This window comes from Phlebotomus argentipes, unplaced genomic scaffold (genome assembly GCF_947086385.1).
Source record: "Phlebotomus argentipes unplaced genomic scaffold, Phlebotomus argentipes genome assembly contig_2, whole genome shotgun sequence".
Taxonomy (NCBI): domain Eukaryota; kingdom Metazoa; phylum Arthropoda; class Insecta; order Diptera; family Psychodidae; genus Phlebotomus; species Phlebotomus argentipes.
The window spans coordinates 664,659-673,222 of NW_026776162.1; positions in this window are offsets into that span (position 1 = coordinate 664,659).

The window sequence follows — 8,564 nt, forward strand, 5'->3', positions numbered from 1 at the left end:
ATGCCACAGAATACATTTTTGGTCTTTTTTTGGATGCTCTATCACCTTTTTAACTTTACACGAGTATTTGCTGAGAAGCGAGAAAAAACACAGTTATCAAGGAAATACCATGCAAATGGAGAGTAAACAAAAAAATCACTATAGATTTCTTCCAAATGCATTCGGGGAAAACCTTGAAATGTCACATTTCTATTTCTATTTCATCATGAGTGACGTGGAAAAAAAGTTGTATTGATTCTTCTCACTGTCTTGTTAATCAAATGGCGTTGGAAGAAATTAATCAATGATCCGTGGTGCTCATTGTGGAAGACGTCTTTCCACGGGTGGCGAGATGAAAAAGTGGCCAAGCAGTCTCACGCAGGGACGATCAAATCGAAGCAGCGCAGAGACCGCGTGTGGGAAAGAAATTGGCTATTGGGAGAAAGAGGTGGCATAAATTGGTCAAGGTGCCAATGAAGAATGCATGCAAAGCGATAATTTTTGCCCATTTCTTCTCGCATTGGCAAAATGAAATGCGAAATTGCAAACTGAACATTGAACCCCATTATAGATTGTAGCTGTTTTTCAGCCCAAAGGTTAACCATTTCTTGATCTCGCCGGTTTTCTCGAGTGAAAACAATGCCGCGATGCAATTTGAAGAATTTCCACTAATTGCCAGACGCGATGATGTTTGTTTTCTGCGTGCAAAGATCATCCGTGGAGAATTTCTTGTATCTATTCTGTGCAAGTACGTGCTGAAGATTCAATTTGCAATTCCGCACATCCATTCGCTCTGGGTGTTGGTGGCGCGGGATTTTTGTCGAAAGAGATCGCATTGCGGAGGAACCATAGCAGCAATTCACAATTCAATTAACGCACATCACATAAATTCCATCTTTCACTCCCTCTGCATGCCCACGGTCTCCGACGAGATAAAGAAACTCAGCAGAAACTACAGGGAACGACTTCTCTCTCACCCTAATGATGCTGCAGGCAATCTTGCTATAGACCTTGGCGAGCATAGAAGACTTAGGCGCATAAAGCCCTCAGACCTCTTTAATTATATGTAAAGTCTCTGTGTGGGGTTTCAAAATTGGAATCCCTTTTTCTGTCAAAATTTCAATTCAACAAGAAAGCTGATTGTAATAATAATACAGATTGCTGGCAATAAAGAAACAAATGAAAAGAATCTTTCACTCCAGGAAGACAACGCGCAGTTGCATTTTGTCGAGGGGACGCAATTAAGCGCTGAAAGTTGCCACTGTCTTTTCGCATGAGACCCACGCAATCTCCATTAAAACTCGCGCCCCCCGATCGCACGTGGGATCTGTAGATTTCCCAAGCGATACACCCCCGGACTTTCACGACTTAACCCGTGATCGCGCATGGCGGAAAATTCGATTTCTCGCCATTTGACGCGCCAAAAAGCGCGTCCAACGTGTTGTTAATTGACTTGCGATATTCACCAGTGTGATCACGATCGCTTATCTGGAATTCTGTAGCTGATATGCAAAAATTTGCTGTGTTTGTTCTTCACCTCGGAAGGTGAAAACCACACGGCTCAGCCTCCCTCCTGGGCGCGCACAACTTTGGCAAAAGCCTGGGAGAAGGTTGGCAATTTAATAGAAAGCAATTTGTGCATTATAAAGATCACTTTGGTGTATTGCAGCAACGCCAATCCGTGACTGTGGCGATTTGTGACGCCTTCCAATGCATCTCGATTCTTTTTTTTCTCCACAACACTCCTTCTTCACCTTCCTCGCAGCACGATAGAAGGTGGAAAAAGTCTGTGTGAGACGCTTGATATTCCAGGAAATGGCTTCTGCACAGTCGCAGAAGGACTGTGCAGCTCTCTTTGGCCACCCGCACAAAATGCAAAAGTGAAGAAGTTGGGGAGATAAACATGACACGAAATTAAGATGAATTTACAATTCTCCCATATTCAAATTACGGAACTAATTCGTGCGACCCGACAAAAGAGTTGTGACGACTCACAGTGAGACTGTGTGTCGGTGAAAATAAATTTCTGGCGCTTGCAAGAAAACACACCATTTCCTGACTCTCTGGGGGCGATTGTCCGGCGAGATGGGAGAAAAAAGAGCGCCTCGCCGGGTTATTAACTTGGCCAAAATGTAGCCATTTCGAGCTGTTGTGGCTCTGCAAAAGAGAAAAATCACTTTTGTTCCATACCATCATCCTCTAATGCGATTTATGTAATCTCATCAAGATGAGACGCATCGCCACTATCTTGCGCGCACATCGCGGCAATTTCCATCATGCTCATCACACCGCACGAAATTAACAATAAAATATGATGAAAATTTACCTGTGCCTAATCGCGGAGATGTACCGTGGATGACACCCAGCACATTGTGAGGTGTTTTTGTCACCTTTTCTTGCGCAAAAAACACCTCTTTCTCGCCCGAGTTTCGCCCATTTCTCCATCACCTGTAATCTCCACCCATTCACAATTATCCGTTTCAATCTCACGTGAGATTTGATTGAGCGTCTCGCACTTATCATCTTTCAGCGCCGCGAAGATTCGCAATCAGACTCTCGAGAGGCCGGATGTGAAAAGTTGTAGTGGAAATAAGTTCAATTAGTGCTGCAATTTGTTTCTTGAACTCTCTTGTGAGCATTTTGAGACAAAAACTCCAGAGGCTCGTCATTACACATCTTGAAAGCATAGTTAACAGGGCTTGGCAGGCTTAAGTCAAATTCTTCGCAAGTTGTTTGATTCAAATATAGACTTTTTAATGTTAATAAGAAATAATAGAATAATGCTTTCCTGTGAAAAAGAATTTAAAGGCAGATATTTTGGTGAATAAAGAGTATCTTCAGTAGTAAAATGACGAGCCTTTTGAGGTGTAATAATCAAATTAACAAGCTTTGAATTCCTCTCCCATTCAAACCATCTTGGGAGACTTTTTCTCCTCCTTCAGCGATCATGATAGTTCTGAAAGGGAAAGGCTTTTTGCATTTCTCGGACAATGGTTAGGTAAATAATTATTTTCCACACACTTTTTCTGTAGAGTTGCTAAGAGATCATTTTACACGCTCAGCGAAGATGACATTCTGACTTCGCCACAGCTCAAATCTAAGACAATTCATTTCAGAGATAATGAGTGAAATTGCCAGACGTGCGCGATTGCAAAAGCGACGCCTCGGCATTGTCTGACATTTCACAGGTCGGCCAAGAGACGCAGAACAAGATCAGAACCTTCAAATTGGCATTCATTCAGTGTTTAGCTTGTGAGGGAGAAAAATTCATAAATTAGTGTTTAATTAAAACAGCAATTAATAATAAATGTGATTTGTGTGGCAAAGAGTCAAGTGAGAAGAACAATGGGAATCTTTAAGCACTTTTATCGCCACTTCACGATCATGTTTCTCCTCAATTGAGGCGCCAAGAGCAAATCACGAGATTCCAGGGACGCTGGGCAGGTGTGTTTTTTTTCTCTTCATCTCTTCTCAGGCCTCCCTGGACTTCTCCCTGCCGCGCGTCACCGCGAGAATCTCATTAGTCACTTGGCAAAAATTAATTATCTGACCATAGTGCGCCTTCTGAAACACTTTTTCTCTCTCAAGCATGCTCGCAAGATCACAAACCATACACAATTTTCCATTCATGCCACTAAATGGTCTCCTTGACCATTTCGCGGTGTCTTTCACACGTGGTGCGCGCGGTGCCTTCAGGAGCCGAACAAGACCATCCACCCACGACAATTGTGAGCCAGGCGCGCAAAAGGCGCGCGATTTCCCCGTGAGATTACAAGAGGTGCAACCGAATGCAAATTGGGAACGTGTGTGTCGTGTGTGATATTGCTTGGGAGCCACAAAAGTGTCAAGTTATTCAAATCCTCCGTCATTTGACTATCATTTTATTGTGCCACGACAGAGTCTCGGTGGCAAAAGTCTCACGTTGACGAGAGAACCCGAAAAAGTTGACAGGTGAATGAGAGATCACAGGCATTTCTTCTTGCACGAGCCGCCGTGTAAATGTGTCATTGCGCTCATGAAAGAGGCGATTTAATTGTCTCGCCAAGACGATTGTTTGGGTGATGTTCGCGGGGGGCCGCAGGAATTGGGGCGCGCACCTCGCTTTAATGGTGCAAGGGCAAGAGATCTATAAATTGACGTCGCGAGACCACAATTGACCCAAGAGAGACTTACCACATCGCGTAAAATTCCATATTATATTGTCTTCTTCATGAGAGAAATTGCCCAATTTCTTATTTTATTCTGCGCTCAGGCTTTTCACTCTCCCTCTCTCTGTCTTTCCCATCTTGCCCTCGTTATGCATGCAAATCGCCAAACAATTCAAAACAATTCGTTTTCATTGAAATATATTTCTATCCTCATCAGCACCAAAATATATTTCAACGTCTCGTCTTTCCCTTGACTTGATTTGAGTGCGTTTGTCTTCGTTTCTTCGGGCAATAAATTTTCAGCTCCAACTTATGCAATCCCTTCAAATCTGCGGTGGGGTTTTTCAGTGTGCGAAAAGCCATCGAACAGGATCACTTTGAGAGCTTGGGAGAAAATTGATTTAGTGTCACTGAGAAGGTGAATCACCTGGACGATCGCACGGGAAATTTATGGTGCAGAAGCTTCCGCAAAGAGAGAATTCCCATATCTTTTTTCCACCGTGTCATTGGTCAATTGAGAGGTGAATCGGGAGGAATTCCACAAGCACGATCCCGCATATCAATTGATGTCACGATCAGTGAAAGTCCCTTTCTCGCTAATTCATCGTTGCGATCATCCCGAAAAGGCGATCAAAATCATAGAGATCAATCAACGATCTGCACAGATGATCTCTCTGATTATCTAAAAGACTCTTAAGTTATTCCACATTCCATCGCGGAATTTTCTCTCTGATATATTTGTGTGTGTGGTGCAACATTGAGGGAAGAATTTCATTGAGAAATGATCATACTGCCTGTGAGAAGAATTCTGTGAAACTTTGAGAGACAAAATGTGGAAGAATTTCCTTCATTTGTGCATTTTATAATATATATTTTAATTAGCTGAAGTTTGCACGCCATGTCAAGAAAAATATGACTCTTTTTCGGCATAACACCTCACCAGATTAATTAGGCGACGACAAATTAAGCTGCAGTTGCAGAACAAAACCGTAGCACTTTGCTAAATGAGGTGAGATTGACTCATCGTATTGAGTAATTTTATTTACTAAGAAGGCATTAGTTATTCTGTCTTCTGCTGCACCACAATATCACGGCTCATCCTCTTAATGTCCTTCCTCGTCGGCACGTCAGAAGTGTCGAATTTCACGTTGTCAACTGTGAGAGAAGAAAAAGATGGTTTAGAAGATGTTTTATGTGTTCTCTTGAGTTCATGAGAAGTTGCTTACTATTTTCCGATAACGTCTTCTCAGCTTTTCTGATCATGATTTCCAGTTTGTTCAATCGTCCGGGAGAATTCGCTTTGAGGATTTTATCTTGATACTTATGCTCACACTTGATGACTTCCTCCTCGGGCAAATTAAAGTTAAACTTGTCCACAAGAATTTCATACCGCTCCAGAATGTCCTCAACAAGCTTCATAGCTTCACCATGATCATCCAGTTCATTGTCCCTCCCAGGATCGATTTCATCTCCCAGAAGAGTCAACTTATCATCATCCTTGAGGAAGAACTTCAGCGCCCTGAGACGCGAGATCAGCTTATTCTTCCTCTTCATCACTTTCTCCACCTCCTTGCAGCTCTTCAGCTGTTCAACTCTCTTCGCCGCGATCTTCTGACGCAGTTCGTCAATTTTGCCATCTCCTGATTGATATTCCACGTCAATCTTGTGTACATAGCTGTCGTGCTGCGCCTCAAGTTCCTTCCGCCTCGCGATGAGTGACACACGGGCTTCCCGAAGACGTTCGCGATCGGCCGTGAGCTTCCCAGCTTCCGGAAGTTGGTGCCTCAATCTGGTGGGGCGTGCGCGCATCAGGCAGATTTTGAGAGATTGCCCAGAAACGCGATGATGAGCCAAGTGCATGCAAGAGGAAAGAAGCATGATTTTCACCCACAGCACACCCATAATGATGGCGAGAGTGTGAGAGGAAATGGAGCAATTGTGCTCTTTCCTATTACCTGGCTTCAATGTCTCCCAGCTTAAGGCATCGCGTTGCATTCTGCAGTGATCTTATCTTTAGCTGTGCTTCCTCCACACGAACCTTCAGCTCTTCAATTGTCTCATTCATCTTCTGATCTGGGCTCTGCGGCTGCTGGACGAGCTTTGGGCAAAGGAAAATGGCATTAACGCAAAACATTCACAAAATTACCGTTCATTCTAAGCGCACGCACACACTCCAAACCACACCCAATTCAGCACTTTCAGTGCTAAGTATCACGATGCGTGCTGTGCGTGCAGAAAATGAGTCGCACGCGAGAGCCGCGAGGGTGGTGGTTTGGAGGTCACGCTTCTCTCACGGCTACCTGGTTTGCTATCTCCAGTTCACATTTACGCATCAGCTCTGCGTGCTGGTCTTTCATCTCGGAATGTCGCTGCCAGTGACTTTCCAGCCCATCGTGAATGGCTGTGTAGCGACGATTGAACTCGCTCTTGAAGAAGGACAGTCGCTCAAAGCAATCCTTCTTAATGATCTCCACTTCTTGCGTATGAAATTGCATTTCCACCATATCATCTTGCAGACGAAGCAAATCATATTTGGCTTTACGATTGTCCTTTTCCAGCTGATTGATCATTTTCTTGTACGACACATTGACAAATTGGGCAGCTTTGATGAGTGTAGAAACATCCTGGAACACCACGGAATTGATAAGAACGAAAGATTATGATGAGTGATTTAGATGGCATTTACCTGAAATTTAACATATGATCTTCTCGCTGCGATATTCATCTTGGGATGACTTCCCTTGTTCTTGAGTATCATCTGAAGATCAAACTCAACAGCCGAAAGAGTGTTTCTGAGCTCTAATTTCCGATTTTGCACTAGATTTCTGTTATACTTGAGCTCTAGCACTGCACTTCTCATCATTTTCACGATATCTTCATGCTCGCGAGACTGAATGTGTTGCAAATTGGCCGGAAGATTCTTGAGAATGTCGCAATTGCGCAGATCTTGCGTTCGCCACACTCTGAAGATCGCCTTCTGTTTCTTCTTCACGATCTTGCGCCTCTTCTGAATCTCATCTCGGACGAACCACTTCTCGATGGACTGCTCGTGGCGCTCCACGGAGAGTCCTCGGTCCTGCAGCTTCACGAAGTCCTGCCACAGGGCGATTTTATCCTGCTTCGACCACGAAGCTCTTCCTCCGGCGTCGCCCAGTCCGATGTTCAGTTCCATCGCGGAGAAGATCAATTTGTCTGCCCTGTCTGAGGATTTTATTCAATAGTCTCACGACATGGCCTGCTGCAAATGCCAGGCGTGGAGCGTATTAGATAATGTCTGGATAAATTGATTCGATTATGGGATTATTTAATCTCGGGGCGCAATGCATTCGCCATCAATCATTTTATCACTTTGGGAATAATTAGATGGACTCCATCGTCCCTAATGATCACCCGCGATGCGCCGCGTGGGCTTCTGAGCGATCACTCGGAGATCACGCGTCCGGCAAATTGATGGGAGATCTGCAGGCACGGCATTTCTGGACGCTTCAGCGATTCACGACGGGGTCGCCGACTGAGGTCAGGAGATTGCAGGCGACACCAATTGTCCCGGGATCATCGTGCTCGAGATTTGCATTTCCTGGACGAAGAAAGTGGCTTTCGTTTTCACTGGCAATTACTCCATTGCAAAATGTGCGCGCCCAGCAGAATTGGACCGATCGCGCGGACTTCACGCCGGCGCCAAAAAGTTCTTGTGCACCAGAAAAGTATGTGCACAATAGTAGAAAAAAAAATCTCGGAGGAAATTAGCTGGCTGAATTGCGGGAAAAATTGCCAATAAGGTGAAAATCGCGCCAGCTTCCCAGCTCTATGGGGAATTGTTCATGAAATTTCTTGCAGAATATTCTTGCGAAAGTGTATCGCTCTCACAAGAAATTTCCGAAGTACAATCTTGCAGAAGTAATTAAGTAATTCATCTGGAGTCTATAATTTGAGCCGCTGAGGCGCAACTCTGCGTTCTGTGTGGCGTCCGGAAGCCTTCCGTCGTGCGATTTCCCAACGCCCGCGCGATTGTCCTGATAGCGACGGCGGGATTTCGCCAGCGATGGAGCAACCGCCGGAGGATTTCCCCATTCGCGGATGATTCCGGGCGCAGGAATTGAGCTGGACGTTTCGCAATAATTATAAATAATTTTCCCGGGAGATTGAGCATATCGCGATTGCTGGCGCGAGCAATCATCTGCCGGCCTCTTTATGGCCACCTCGTCAGTGCAACTCGTGATGCTGCGATGGTCGCCAGATTACAGGTTTTCTGCCCAATTGTTGCCGGCCAGGCTCTCATTTCGGCGTGCATACTTAATTAGGGAATTTCTCCTCGTTTGCTCCAAATCCTCTTCTCGTAAATCATCAAATGTCTCACTGCGTGACTCCGCCAGAATCGCGCGCGCGCGAGAAAGTTGATCATCCTCTCTCTCGCTCTCGAGGGGAAATTGCACGATC